Genomic DNA, 16,121 nt, shown 5'->3' on the forward strand with positions numbered 1-16,121 from the left:
CTAAGTAGAATATAGGTGAAAATTGAAATAATGAAAATTGAAGTAATGAGACCCTCTCTGAAGTCAATCAGAGAGGAGCAGGAGAGGACTTTGACGAATAGTATCAGCATGTAAAAAGGCAGGAGATAAAAAAGGATCCAAAGTAGTGAATAATTTTGAGTCAGAGTACTCATAGATACAGAAATAGAACTAAAATAAAATGGTTCTGTAGAAAACCAAGAGAGATGTACATGAAAATGGCAACCATGGCAAATGTTAAATATGTGTCAAGTAAAATAAAGTATAATAAAGAACTGTTGGATTAGACAAGTGGGAAGTCATTGATTGACTTCAGAGTAAGCATTTTCAAGAACTGAAGATCCAAACTAATTTTGAGTGGGCTGAAAAATAATCAGTAGGTTAAAAACTAGAGACAAGACTCGAGAAGTTTGTTTTTTTAAGAAGTTTGTATGACTGAAATATATCAGTAAGTTAAAGAGAAACAAAGTTGAAAGGTTTCTTCTCTTTTTCCTCCTCCTGCTTCTCCTCCTCTTTCACCTGCCTATTCTTTTTTAAAAATATATATTTTATTGAAGTCTAGTTGACTTACAATGTCTCAGGTACACAGCAAGGTGATTCAGTTATACAAACACACATGTATTACTTTTGAAATTATTTTCCATCATAGGTTATTATAAGCTATTGACTATAGTTCCCTATGCCATACAGCAAAACTATGTTGTTTGTTACATATCTATTTTTAAATTAGAAATCTAGCATTCTATTCATACTAAGTCAAATAAGTGGAATTAAAATGTCATAACTTTGGCAAAAATTCTAGGTTTTCTAAAAATATATATAGATATGTATATATATTTATACAAAACCTTTTCTCCTACACTTGATAAAGGCTTGAGAAAACAAAAAAAAAAGAGATGGCGAAATTGGAGAACATAAACTAAATAAAATAGGAGCACTGAATATGAAATAGAAAAACAGAAACAAACTAGATAAAAGATCACCATATAGTACAGCTGTTTTTCAACATGACTGCTCACTGGAAACATATTTGGAGCTCTGGAGAAAAAAAGCATTTCTTGAGCATTTGTATTTTTCAAAAAATTCAAAATAATTCTGATATGCATCTGGATTTTAAAAAGTGATTACAGGTGTTTCTATTAGATCTTAGTTTTGGTGATGATAGAGTTCTATTATTTTTCTGTTGACCAATCATAATACAATGATATTAAGTAACAGTTACATAATCACAACAGTAAAAGATATCAGTTTTCACAATCAACAGCCAAACAAAAAATAAAAGTACAACTGCAAGCCATAGTGGGAATATGGTTAACTTAACAATATAAAATAATTACATACAATGTGGGGGGGTTAAGTAGAGTGATGTAGTAAGTGCAAGTGCATACATGCACGTTTTCATCCACCCAGTCTGTCTATGTCTTTTGGTTGGTGTATTTCATCCATTTACATTTAAGGTAATTATCAATATGCATGATCCTATTACCATTATCTTAATTGTTTTGGGTTTATTTTCTGTAGGTCTTTTCCTTCTCTTATGTTTCCTGCCTAGAGAAGATCCTTTAGTATTTGTTATAAAGCTGGTTTGGTGGTGCTGAATTCTCTTAACTTTTGCTTGTCTGGAAAGCTTTTGATTTCTCCATCAAATCTGAAGGAGAATCTTGCTGGGTAGAGTAATCTTGGTTGTAGATTCTTCCCATTCATCACTTTAAACATATCATGCCATTCCCTTCTGACCTGTACAGTTTCTGTTGAGAAATCAGCTGATAGCCTGATGGGAGTCCCTTGTATGTTATGTGTCATTTTTCCCTTGTTACTTTTAATATTTTACCTGTCCTTAATTTCTGTCAGTTTGATTACTCTGTGTTTTGGTGTGTTCCTCCTTGGGTTTATCCTTCCTGGGATACTCTGTGTTTCCGGGACTTGGTTGACTATTTCCTTTCCCATGTTCAGGAATTCTTCAGCTATTATCTCTTCAAATATTTTTTCAGGTCCTTTCTCTCTCTCTCCTCCTTCTTAGACCTCTATAATGCAAATGTTGGTACATTTAATGTCGTCCCAGAGGTCTCTTAGGCTGTTTTCATTTCTTTTCAGTCTTTTTCTATATAATGTTCTGTGGCAGTGATTTCTACCATTTTGTCCTCTGGGTTATTTACCAATTCTCTGCCTGTTATTCTGCTATTGATTTCTTTTAGTGTATTAGTCATTTGTTTGTTCTTTAGCTCTTCTAGGTGTTTGGTAAACATTTTTTTTGCATCTTTACAGTCTTTGACTCCATTCTTTTCCCGAGATCCTGGGTCATCTTCACTATCATTATTCTGAAGTCGTTTTCTGGAAGGTTGCCTATCTCCACTTCATTTAGTTGTTTTTCTGGGATTTTATCTTGTCCATTCATCTGGGACATGTGAAAGTTGCTCAGTTCTGTCCAACTCTGTGCAAACCCATGGACTATACCATCCATGGAATTGTCTAGGATAGAATACTTGAGTAGGTAGCCTTTCCCTTCTCCAGGGGATCTTCCCAACCCAGGAATTGAACCCAGGTCTCCCACACTGTGGGCAGGTGCTTTCCCAGCTGAGCCAAAAGGGACATAACTTTCTTTTTCATCATGATCACCTTTCTGTAATATGGTTTTTGCTTTAGGTGCTGTGAGACTGTGCTTCTTCTTGCTTCTTCTATCTTCCCTCTGATGGATGAGGCTAAGAGGCTTGTGTAAGCTTCATGATGGGAGGGACTGGCAATGGGAAAAACTGTGTCTTGCTCTCATGGGCAGGGCCTTGCTCACTAAAGCTTTAATCCAATTATCTGCTGATGAATGGGGTTGCACTTCTTCCCTGGTAGTTGTTTGGCCTGAGGAGACCCAGCCCTGGGGTCTGAAGGGCTCTATGGTAGGGTTAATGGCAAACTCCAAGAGGGTTTACACCAAACGGGACTTTCAGTGCCCCCTTCCCTGTGGTGAGCCACACCTGACCCATGCCTCCACAGGAGGTCCTCCAACACTGGCAGACAGTTTTTGCCCAGTCTCCTGTGGGGTCACGGCTCCTCTCCTCTGGGTCTTGGTACATGCAAAATTTTTGGTTGTGCCCTGGAGTCTCTCTTTCCCTCAGTCCTCTGGAAGTCCTATGATCAAAGTCCGCTGGCCCTCAAGGCCAGATTGCCAGGGGATTCTCTGACCCTTTGTCAGATCCCCAGGCTGGGAAGCCTGATATGGGTTTCAGAACCTTCACAATAGTGCCAAGAACTTGTTTTGGTATTGATCTCCAGTCTGTGGGTCACTCACCTGGCAAGTATGGGATTTGATGTGATTGTGCCTCTCCTACTGTCTTACTGTGGCTTCTTCTTTGTCTTTGGACATGTGGTATCTTTTTCTGGTGGGTTTCAGCATCCACCTGTCAATGACTATTCAAGAGGTAGTTGCAATTTTGTTGCTCTCGCAGGGGGAGATGAGTGCTTGTCCCTCTACTCGGCCATCTTGAACCTTCTTTTAATATTTTAATGGAAAAAAATAGGCATAGTTATAGACTGAAGGGAAGGTGCAACTTTAGGGATACTGAAGATACGGGTACTGGAGGGAAAACCCATAACTGATGGCTCAAGGTAAGAGAAAAAACAGGATAGACATTGCTATTACTATGACTTAACACATAAGAACCCAGGTTCAGGAAACTAGAATACGGGGGTTTTTATTTTGGTTCACCATTGAATATTTCTGTGAATTAAAAAACCTGTTAAATGTTTTAAGTCTTACAGGATGGGGAACACATGTACACCCATGGTGGATTCATGTCAATGTATGATAAAACTACTACAAAATTGTAAAGTAGTTACTCTCCAATTAAAATAAATGAATTTATTTTAAAAATTAAGTAAATAAAATGGAAACAATAACTATACCACAGGACCATTATGAGGAGAAAATGAAAAAAATGGAACCAAAAAATCCCATGAAACACGTCCTGGTGCTCAGTAAACATTTTACTATTAACATTAATATTCAGCTATTAGATATATATTTTTACAAAGGAGACACATAACCCACTTATGTAAAATAAAAAGAAAGAAAAGAATGATTAAAGGGATAGATAAATTTGTAGGTAGTCAAGGATGATGTAAAAATTATTTTATCTCTAAAGAAGCTCATATGCTGTAGATATACTATGCACATTTCCATAAGAATGAGGAACCTGAAAAAGAAAAACTGTTCAGTCACTCCATCATGTCTAAATCTTTGCGACCTGAATGATCATAGCCCACTGGGCATCTGTGTTATAGAATTCCAGGCAAGAATACTGGAGTGGGCAGACATTCCCTTCTGCAGGGGATCTTCCCGACCCAGGGAACTTACCTGGGTCTTCCATGTTACAGAAAGATTCTAAATCATCTGAGACATGCAAGGACAAATAAATTATCTCAGTCATCATCTAAATTTTGATCAAATATTTAGGTCCTCAACAAAATATTGTAGGGCTGGGTACTGGGCAGAATGCAGACATTGGCACATCGGGCCCAGGATGCAGAGTTGGTGATGACTGATGGCAAGTCTGATGCACAGCTGGGTAGGGTAGAGAGTAGGGGCAGTAGTCAAGGCTGGTGGGAGGAGGAGGCGGCGACAGCAGTGAATCTCTTATCAACGGGGCCAAAGCAGGACCTGAAGCCTCAATTTCAGGACGGTGAGAGAATGAAGTGCTTGTGTGAGCTGCTGCTTTATGAAACGAAGTAGCTACAAGTTGCCATTGAAGATAAACAAGTGCCTTACTTCATATGTTACAGTACTTGGAATGGGGTCCAGAAAGCAGACTCCTCAAGCACCTGGATATCAATCTGCAGAAGCAAGGAGAACTTCAAAGAGCCAGTCAGCAGGGACATGCAGATGCCAAGATGCATACAAGGGGCAGCCCCTGGCAAAAAGCCTAGTGCAATGCAGCAGATAAACAATGAAGTGAAAACAAAAACGAACCAACTTACAAGGCACCTGGAACTGGAGGTGGTGGCAGCCCCCTTGAGACACCTCAACTTTGTCCCCAGAGAAGGTCTCAAGTAGATCCTGTTGAAATCAAGGAAATGTTCATGAGCACGGTTGCTGTCAAAGTAACGATCCCCAAATGACTCTAACGGTGGCTTGGTGATGACTGGAACTTAATTACCTGGCCCAAAGAAGCTCTTTCATCTTCTTAGCAAAAAGAATGTGCATTCCATTCTAGTGCGTGTGTTCCACGTCACGTCAGTCTCCTGCGACTCTTTGCCTCTCCTTGGACTGTAGCCCACCAAGTTCCTCTCTCTGTGGGAATCTCTAGGCAAGATCCTGGAGTGGGTTATCATACCCTTCTCCAGGGGATCTTCCTGACCCAGGGATCGAAACCATGTCTCCTGTAGCTCCTGTAGCACTGAGGTCAGATTCTTTACAGTCTGATGGAAGGCCAAATTAATCATCTAGGTCATCTTCTTACCTCAGATTAAATATTTAGCTCCTCAACAAAGACTTGAGGTCCGGGTGCTGGGCGGTCTGGGGACGCCAACACATCGGGCCCAAGATGCAGAGCTGGCTATAACTCATGGGAAGTCTGACGCACAGCTGGGTGGGGTAGAGACAAGTGGGCAGTATTCAGGGCTGGTGGGAAGAGGAGGGGGCGACGGCAGCGAATTGTTGATCAAGGGCGCTGAAGCAGGACCCAAAGCCACAATTCAGGAGGGTGAGAGAGGGCCGTGCTTCTTTGAGTTGCTTCGTTATGAAACGAAATAGCTACAAGTTGCCATTGAAGATAAACAAGTGCCTTACTTCATACGTTAAAATGCTTGGACTGGATTCCAGAAAGCAGAGTCCTCAAGCATGTGCATACCAATCAGTAAAGCAAGAAGAACTTCAAAGAGCCAGTCAGCAGAGGCATGCAGAGGGGAAGACGCATGCGAGGGGCGGCCCCTGGCAAGAAGCCTGGTGCACTGCAACAGAGAAACATTGAAGTGAAAACGAAAAAGAACAAACTTAGAACTTCCCTGGAACTGGAGATGGTGGCTGCCCCCGTGAGTCACCTCAGCCTCCTCCCAAGAGACGGTCTAGGGTACATCCTACTCTTGAAAACGAGGAAACATTCATGAGCAGCATTGCCGTCAAAGTCACAATACCCGAACAACACAAACGGTGGCTAGGTGATGACTAGAACTTAATCACCCGGCCCAAACAAGCTCTCTCATCTTCCTGTCAAGAAGAAAGATAAAGAACATTACAGCATACTAACACATATATATGGAATTTAGAAAGATGGTAACAATAACACTATATGCAAAACAGAAAAAGAGACACAGAAATACAGAACAGACTTTTGAACTCTGTGGGAGAAGGTGAGTGTGGGATGTTTTGAAAGAACAGCATGTATATTATCTATGGTGAAACAGATCACCAGCCCAGGTGGGATGCATGAGACAAGTGCTCCGGCCTGGTACACTGGGAAGACCCAGAGGAATCGGGTGGGGAGAGAGGTGAGAGGGGGGATCGGGATGGGGAATACGTGTAAATCTATGGCTGATTCATATCAATGTATGACAAAACCGACTGAAATGTTGTGAAGTAATTAGCCTCCAACTAATAAAAAAAAATATATAAAAGAATACTAATAAAACCAAGAAAGTTCTCTTTTGAAAAAATAATACTAAATAAAAAAAAGAAGAAGAATGTGGATTCCGTCGTAGTGCGTGTCTTCCAGATCGCGACAGTCTCATGCGGCTCTTGCCTCCCCATGGACTGTAGCCCACCAGCGTGCTCTGTCCGTGGAATTATCCAGGCATGAATCCGGGAGTGGTTTACCATGCCTTTCTCCAGGGGATCTTCCTGACCAAGGGATCGAGCCCGTGTCTTCTGTAGCTCCTGAAGCACTGCGGTGAGATTTTTTATGGTCTGAGACTTGGAAGGCCAAATTAATCATTTCGGTCAACTTCTTGCCTCCAGTTAAATATTTAGCTCCTCAAAAAGAATGAGTTCCGGTTCCTGGGCCGTATGCGGAAGCATGTGCATTGGGACCAGGACGTAGAGCTGGCGATGCCTGAGGGCAAGTCTGACGCACAGCTGGGTGGGGTAGACAGTTGGTGGCAGTAGTAAGGGCTGGTGGGAGGAGGCGGCAGTAGCAGTAGCCAATCTCTCAACAACAGCATCGAAGCAGGACACGAAGCCTCAATTTCAGGAGGGTGAGACAGTGCCGTGCTTGTGGAGCTCCTTCTTTAGAAAACGAAGTAGCTAGTAGTTGCCATCCAAGATAATCAACTGCCATACTTCATACATTACAGTGCTTGGACTGCATTCCAGAAAGCAGAGTCCTCAAGCATGTGCATACCAATCTGCAAAGCAAGAACTTCAAAGAGCCAGTCAGCAGAGGCATGCAGAGGGGAAGACACATGCAAGGGGCGGCCCCTGGCAAGAAGCCTGTTGCAACGCAACAGAAAAACACTGAAGTGAAAACGAGAAAGAAACTTACAACTCCCCTGGAACTGGAGATGGTGGCAGCCCCCGTGAGTCACCTCAGCCTCCTCCCAAGAGACGGTCTAGGGTACATCCTACTCTTGAAAACGAGGACACAGTCATGAGCAGGACTGCCATCAAAGTCATGATCCCCGACAACTCAAACGGTGGCTAGGTGATGACTAGAACTTAATGACCCGGCCCAAACAAGCTCTCTCATCTTCCTGTAAAGAAGAATATGGTTTCCGTGCTAGTGCGCGTCTTCCAGATCGCGACAGTCTCATGCGACTCTTGCCTCCCCATGGACTGTAGCCCACCAGCGTGCAATGTCCGTGGAATTATCCAGGCATGAATCCGGGAGTGGGTTACCATGCCTTTCTCCAGGGGATCTTCCTGACCTAGGGATCGAGCCTGTGTCTCCTATAGCTCCTGTAGCACTTTGGTCAGATTTTTATGGTCTGAGACTTGGAAGGCGAAATTAATCGTCTCGGTCAACTTCTTGCCTCCATTTAAACATTTAGCACCTCAAAAAAGAATTGAGGTCCGGTTGCTGGGCCGTCAGCGGATGCAGGTGCATTGGGACAAGGACGTAGAGTTGGCGATGCCTGAGGGCAAGTCTGACGCACAGCTGGGTGGGGTAGACAGTTGGTGGCAGTAGTCAGGGCTGGCGGGAGGACGCCGAGGTGGCAGTAGCCAATCTTGCATCCACAGCACAGAAGAAGGACACGAAGCCTCAATTCCAGGAGGGTGAGACACTGCCGTGCTTGTGGAGCTGCTTCTTTATGAAATGAAATAGCTAGAAGTTGCCATCGAAGATAAGCAATTGCCATACTTCATAATTTACAGTGTTGGACTGGATTCCAGAAAGCAGAGTCCTCAAGCATGTGGATACCAATTTGCAGAAACAAAGAGAACTTCAAAGAGCCAGTCAGCAGAGGCATGCAGAGGAGAAGACGCATGCGAGGGGCGGCCCCTGGCAAGAAGCCTGGTGCAATGGAACAGAGAATCATCGAACTGAAAACGAAAAAGAACAAACTTAGAACTCCCCTAGAACTGGAGATGGTGGCTGCCCCTGTGAGTCACCTCAGCCTCCTCCCAAGAGACGGTCTAGGGTAAATCCTACTCTTGAGAACGAGGACACAGCCATGAGCAGGATTGCCATCAATTCACGATCCCCGACAACTCAATCGGTGGCTAGGTGATGACTAAAACTTAATTACCAGGCCCAAACAAGCTCTCTCATCTTCCTATCAAGAAGAATGTGGATTCCGTGTTAGTGCGTGTCTTCCAGATCGCGACAGTCTCATGCGACTCTTGCCTCCCCATGGACTGTAGCCCACCAGCCTGCACTGGTCCTGGAATTATCCAGGCATGAACCCGGGAGTGGGTTACCATGTCATTCTCCAGTGGATCTTCCTGACCTAGAGATCAAACCCGTGTGTCCAGTAGCTCCTGTAGCACTGTGGTCAGATTTTTTATGGCCTGAGTCTTGGAAGGCCGAATTAATCATCTCGGTCACCTTCTTGCCTCCAGTTAAATATTTAGCTCCTCAAAAAAGCATTGAGGTTCGGGTGCTGGGCCGTCTGGGACGCAGGCACAGGGGACCAGGACATAGAGTTGGCGATGCCTGAGGGCAAGTCTGACGCAAGTTGGGTAGGGTAGAGAGTTGGTGGCAGTAGTCAGGGCTGGTGGGAAGAGGCGGCAGTGGCAGTAGCCAATCTCTCATCCACAGCACCAAAGCAGGACACGAAGCCTCAATTCCAAGAGTGTCAGACAATGTCGTGCTTGTGGAGCTCCTTCTTTAGGAAACGAAGTAGCCAGAAGTTGCCATCGAAGATAAGCAAGTGGCATAGTTCATACATTACAGTGCTTAGACTGGATTCCAGAAAGCAGAGTCCTCAAGCATGTGCATACCAATCTGCAAAGCAAGAACTTCAAAGAGACAGTCAGCAGAGGCATGCAGAGGGGAAGACGCATGCGAGGGGCGGCCCCTGGCAAGAAGCCTGGTGCAACGCAACAGAGAAACATTGAAGTGAAAACGAAAAACAACAAACTTAGAACTCCCCTGGAACTGGAGATGATGGCTGCCCCCGTGAGTCACCTCAGCCTCCTCCCAATAGTAGGTCTCGAGTAATTCCAACTGTTGAAAATGAGGAAACGTTCATGAGCAGAGGTGACATCAAAATCACGATCCCCGAAGTACTCAAACGGTGGCTAGGTGATGACTAGAAGATAAGTACCCGGCCCAAACAAGCTCTCTCATCTTCCTGTCAAGAAGACTGTGGATTCCGTGCTAGTGCGTGTCTTCCAGATCGCGACAGTCTCATGCGACTCTTGCCTCCCCATGGACTGAAGCCCACCTGCCTGCACTGTTCCTGAAATTATCCAGGCATAAACCCGGGAGTGGGTTACCATGTCATTCTCCAGGGGATCTTCCTGACCTAGGGATCAAACCCGTGTGTCCAGTAGCTCCTGTAGCACTGCGGTCAGATTTTTTATGGTCTGAGTCTTGGAAGGCCGAATTAATCGTCTCGGTCACCTTCTTGACTCCAGTTAAATATTTAGCTCCTCAAAAAATAATTGAGGTCCGGTTGCTGGGCCGTCTGCAGACGCAGGTGCATTGGGACCAGGACGTAGAGTTGGCAATGCCTGAGGGCAAGTCTGACGCACAGCTGGGTGGGGTAGAGAGTTGGTGGCAGTAGTCAGGGCTGGTGGGAGGAGCCGGTAGTGGCAGTAGCCAATCTCTCAACCACAGCATCGAAGCAGGACCCGAAGCCTCAATTCCAGGAGGGTGAGACAGTGCCGTGCTTGTGGGGTTCCTTCTTTAGATAACGAAGTAGCTAGTAGTTGCCATCGAAGATAAGCAACTGCCATACTTCATACATTACAGTGCTTGGACTGCATTCCTTCCTGTCAAGAAGAATGTGGATTCCGTGCTAGTGCGTGACTTCCAGATCGCGACAGTCTCATGCGACTCTTGCCTCCCCATGGACAGTAGCCCACCAGCGTGCAATGTCCATGGAATTATCCAGGCATGAATCCGGGAGTGGGTTACCATTCCTTTCTCCAGGGGATCTTCTTGACCTAGGGATCGAGCCCATGTCTCCTGTAGCCCCTGTAGCACTGCGGTCAGATTTTTATGGTCTGAGACTTGGAAGGCCAAATTAATCGTCTCGGTCAACTTCTGGCCTCCAGTTAAATATTTAGCTCCTCAAAAAAGAATTGAGGTCCGGTTGCTGGGCCGTCTGCGGTGGCATGTGCATTTGGACCAGGACGTACAGTTGGCGATGCCTGAGGGCAAGTCTGACGCACAGCTGGGTGGGGTAGAGAGTTGGTGGCAGTAGGCAGGGCTGGCGGGAGGAGGCCGCGGTGGCAGGAGCCAATTTCTCATCCACAGCACTGAAGCAGGACCCGAGGCCTCAGTTCCAAGTGGGTGAGACAGTGCCATGCTTGTGGAGCTGCTTCTTTATGAAATGAAGTAGCTAGAAGTTGCCACCAAAGATAAGGAAGTGCCATACTTCATACTTTACAGTGTTGGCCTGGATTCCAGAAAAGCAGAGTCCTCAAGCATGTGGATACCAAATTGCAGAAACAAAGAAAACTTCAAAGAGCCAGTCAACAGGGGCATGCAGAGGGGAAGATGCATGCGAGGGGCGGCCCCTGGCAAGAAGCCTGGTGCAATGCAACAGAGAAACATCGAACTGAAAATGAAAAAGAACAAACGTAGAGCTCCCCGGAAATGGAGATGGTGGCTGCCCTCGTGAGTCACCTCAGCCTCCTCCCAAGAGACGGTCTAGGGTACATCCTACTCTTGAAAACGAGGACACAGTCATGAGCAGGACTGCCATCAAAGTCACATTCCCCGACAACTCAAACGGTGGCTAGGTGATGACTAAAACTTAATTACCCGGCCCAAACAAGCTCTCTCATCTTCCTGTCAAGAACAATGTGGATTCCGAGCTAGTGCGTGTCTTCCAGATCACGACAGTCTCATGCGACTCTTGCCTCCCCATGGACTGTAGCCCACCAGCCTGCACTGGTCCTGGAATTACCCAGGCATGAACCCGGGAGTGGGTTACCATGTCATTCTCCAGCGGATCTTCCTGACCTAGGGATCAAACCCGTGTGTCCAGTAGCTTCTGTAGCACTGCGGTCAGATTTTTTATGGTCTGAGTCTTGGAAGGCCAAATTAATCGTCTCGGTCACCTTCTTGCCTCCAGTTAAATATTTAGCTCCTCAAAAAAGCATTGAGGACCGGTTGCTGGGCCATCTGTGGACGCATGTACATGGCACCAGGACATAGAGTTGGCAATAAGCCTGAGGGCAAGTCTGACGCAAGCTGGGTAGGGTAGAGAGTTGGTGGCAGTAGTCAGGGCTGGTGGGAAGAGGCGGCAGTGGCAGTAGCCAATCTCTCAACCACAGCATCGAAGCAGGACACGAAGCCTCAATTCCAGGAGGGTGAGACAGTGCCGTGCTTGTGTATCTCCTTCTTTAGATAAAGAAGTAGCTAGTAGTTGCCTTCGATGATAAGCAACTGCCATACTTCATACATTACAGTGCTTGGACTGCATTCCAGAAAGCAGAGTCCTCAAGCATGTGGGTACTAATCAGCAAAGCAAGAAGAACTTCAAAGAGCCAGTCAGCAGAGGCATGCAGAGGGGAAGACGCATGCGAGGGGCGGCCCCCGGCAAGAAGCCTGGTGCAATGCAATAGAGAAACATTGAAGTGAAAACGAGAAAGAACAAACGTAGAACTCCCCTGGAACTGGAGATGGTGGCTGCCCCCGTGAGTCACCTCAGCCTCCTCCCAAGAGACGGTCTAGGGTACAACCTACTCTTGAAAACGAGGACACAGTCATGAGCAGGATTGCCATCAATTCACGATCCCCGACAACTCAATCGGTGGCTAGGTGATGACTAAAACTTAATTACCCGGCCCAAACAAGCTCTCTCATCTTCCTGTCAAGAACAATGTGGATTGCGTGCTAGTGCGTCTCTTCCAGATCGCGACAGTCTCATGCGACTCTTGCCTCCCCATGGACTGAAGCCCACCAGCGTGCTCTCTCTGTGGAATTATCCAGGCATGAATCCGGGAGTGGGTTACCATGCCTTTCTCCAGGGGATCTTCTTGACCTAGGGATCGAGCCCATGTCTCCTGTAGCTGCTGTAGCACTGCGGTGAGGTTTTCTATGGTCTGAGACTTGGAAGGCCAAATTAATCGTCCCGGTCAACTTCTGGCCTCCAGTTAAATATTTAGCTCCTCAAAAAATAATTGAGGTCCGGTTGCGGGGCGTCTGCAGACGCAGGTGCATTGGGACCAGGACGTAGAGTTGGCGATGCCTGAGGGCAAGTCTGACGCACAGCTGGGTGGGGTAGAGAGTTGGTGGCAGTAGTCAGGGCTGGTGGGAGGAGGCGGCAGTGGCAGTAGCCAATCTCTCAACCACAGCATCGAAGCAGGAACCGAAGCCTCAATTTCAGGAGGGTGAGACAGTGCCGTGCTTGTGGAGCTCCTTCTTTAGAAAACGAAGAAGCTAGTAGTTGCCATTGAAGATAAGCAAGTGCCATACTTCATATATTACAGTGCTTGGACTTCATTCCAGAAAACAGAGTCCTGAAGCATGTGCATACCAATTAGCAAAGCAAGAAGAACTTCAACGAGCCAGTCAGCAGAGGCATGCAGAGGGGAAGACGCATGCGAGGGGCGGCCCCTGGCAAGAAGCCTGGTGCAATGGAACAGAGAAACATCGAACTGAAAACGAAAAAGAACAAACTTAGAACTCCCCTAGAACTGGAGATGGTGGCTGCCCCCGTGAGTCACCTCAGCCTCCTCTCAAGAGGTGGTCTAGCGTACATCCTATTCTTGAAAACGAGGACACAGTCATGAGCAGGATTGCCATCAATTTACGATCCCCGACAACTCAATCGGTGGCTAGGTGATGACTAAAACTTAACTACCCGGCCCAAACAAGCTCTCTCATCTTCCTATCAAGAAGAATGTGGATTGCGTGCTAGTGCGTGTCTTCCAGATCGCGACAGTCTCATGCGACTCTTGCCTCCCCATGGACTGAAGCCCACCTGCCTGCACTGTTCCTGAAATTATCCAGGCATGAACCCGGGAGTGGGTTACCATGTCATTCTCCAGCGGATCTTCCTGACCTAGGGATCAAACCCGTGTGTCCAGTAGCTCCTGTAGCACTGCGGTCAGATTTTTTATGGCCTGAGTCTTGGAAGGCCGAATTAATCATCTCGGTCACCTTCTTGCCTCCAGTTAAATATTTAGCTCCTCAAAAAAGCATTGATGTTCGGGAGCTGGGCCGTCTGGGACGCAGGCACAGGGAACCAGGAAATAGAGTTGGCGATGCCTGAGGGCAAGTCTGACTCACTGCTGGGTGGGGTAGAGAATTGGTGGCAGTAGTCAGGGTTGGTGGGAGGAGGCAGCGGTGGCAGTAGCCAATCTCTCATCCACAGCACCGAAGCAGGACCCGAAACCTCAATTCCAAGCAGGTGAGGCAGTGCCATGTTTGGTGACCTCCTTTTCCAGGAAACGAAGTAGAACCTTTGTGGGGAGGAGCCAAGATGGTGCAGGAGTAGGACGGGCAGACCACTTTCTCTCCTCCAAATTCATCGAAAGAATAACTGAAGACAGAGAAAACTTCACAAAACAACTTCTGATCGCTAGCTGAGGTCATCAGGTGCCCAGAAAAGCAGCCCATTGTCTTCGAAAGTAGGTAGGACAAATTATAAAAGATAAAAAGCGAAACAAAAGAGCTAAGGACGGATATACGTCCGGGAAGGGAGTCTTAGGCGGCACTGCTTGGGGTAGGGTCCGGGCCTGAGTGCCCTGAGGACTATCGGAGGGAGCTTCTGTGAGTTGCCAACCTGAACTGTGGGAGAGCAAAAGAGAGAGAGAAAACTAACCGGCCCAAACACACTGCTGGCCGTTCGCAGAATAAATGAACCGAGAAAGTCCAGAGAAGAGCTCGCAGGCTGCGGACTGGCCCAGCCCCGCCGGAGGCAGGAGGCAGGGTGGAGGGCAAGGTTGTGGCGAGACATAGGGCGCAGGCACCCAACCGGCGAGGGTGGGGACTGGGGCTAGGGACGCGGAGCGCAGAAGTCGCACGCACCCGACTGGCGCCAGCAGAAACTGAGACTGGGTCCGCGGAAGGAAGTGGGCGCGCCACACCTGGGGAGAGTGCGCCCATCAAGCCGCTGGCTGCCTGGACCGCTCTGACGGGGAAGGCACAGAGAGCAGGCACAGCTGTTTGCTCCGCGCTTTTGTGGAACACCCGAGGGCTGGAACCGCGCGCAGTGCGGGGCGCGCTCCATATGGAGCGGCTGGGAGCCTGAGCAGCGCAGACGGAGAAATCAGCACCAGCCCCTCCCTGCAGCGCCAGCCCCTCCCCGCACAGCGACGGAACTAGCTACCTGAATAAGAGTCCACCTCCGCCCGCCTGTGTCAGGGCAGAAATGAGGCTCTGAAGAGACTGGCAAACAGAAGCCAAATAAACAAAGGGAACCGCTTCAGAACGGACCGGTGCAACAGATTAAAATCCCTGTATAAAACACCGACTACACCGGAAGGGGCCTGTAGATATCGAGAAGTGTAAGCTGGCTCGAGGAGCTATCTGAAACTGAGCCGAACCCACACTGACGGCAACAGCTCCAGAGAAATTCCTAGATGTATTTTTACCTTTTTTTTTTTTTAATATTTTTTCTTTTTTATTTTTTCTCTTTTATTTTCCTTTAAAATTCCCTATTACTCCCCCATTACTCCTTAACTTTCATTTTTATAGATTTTTACGATTTTTTTAATTAGGGGAAAAAACTTTTTTTTCTTTCTTTTTTTTCTTGTTTTTTTTTTCTTTCCTTTTTCTCTTCTATTTTCTATTTTTTTTTCTCTTGTTTCTTTTGAAGTCCTGTAGTACTCCTCTACTACTCCTTAATTTTCATTTTCAATACACTATAACCTTACAAAAAAAAAAAGAAAAGCCCTATTTTTAAACCGAAATTCAGTTCCCATTTTTATTCAGGACTGTGTTGATTATTCTCTCCCAATCTTGACTCTCTGTTTTCTACCTCAGATCACCTCTATTTCCTCCTTTCCCCTTCTCTTCCCAATCCAATTCTGTGAATCTTGGTCGGTGTGTGGGCTACGGAGAACACTCTGGGAACAGACAATTGCGTAGATCTGTCTCTCTCCTCTTGAGTCCCCCTTTTTCTCCTCCTGCTCATCTCTATCTCCCTCCTCCCTCTCCTCTTCTTCATGTAACTCTGTGAACCTCTCTGGGTGTCCCTAACGGGGGAGAATCTTTTCGCCATTAACCTAGAAGTTTTATTATCAGTGCTGTATAGTTGGAGAAGTCCTGAGACTACAGGAAGAATAAAACTGAAATCCAGAGGCAGGAGACTTAAGCCCAAAACCTGAGAACACCAGAAAACTCCTGACTACATGGAACTTTAAGTAATAAGTGACCGTCCAAAAGCCTCCATACCTACACTGAAACCAACCACCACCCAAGAGCCAATAAGTTTAGAGCAAGACATACCACGCAAATTCTCCAGCAATGCAGGAACATAGCCCTGAACGTCAACATACAGGCTGCCCAAGGTCACACCTAACACATAGACCCAACTCAAAACTCATTACTGGGCACTCC

At 46.5% G+C, this 16,121-nt stretch overlaps 3 pseudogenes; all 3 read left to right on the forward strand.

Annotated features, from left to right (window-relative positions):
- Positions 1-4,501: 4,501 nt before the first annotated feature.
- On the forward strand, positions 4,502-5,278 carry LOC133052586 (mortality factor 4-like protein 1; annotated as a pseudogene).
- Positions 5,279-5,378: 100 nt separating this feature from the next.
- LOC133052587 (mortality factor 4-like protein 1) lies at positions 5,379-6,230 on the forward strand (annotated as a pseudogene).
- Positions 6,231-7,006: 776 nt separating this feature from the next.
- LOC133052588 (mortality factor 4-like protein 1) lies at positions 7,007-8,840 on the forward strand (annotated as a pseudogene).
- Positions 8,841-16,121: the final 7,281 nt, after the last annotated feature.

This window comes from Dama dama, chromosome X (genome assembly GCF_033118175.1).
Source record: "Dama dama isolate Ldn47 chromosome X, ASM3311817v1, whole genome shotgun sequence".
NCBI lineage: Eukaryota > Metazoa > Chordata > Mammalia > Artiodactyla > Cervidae > Dama > Dama dama.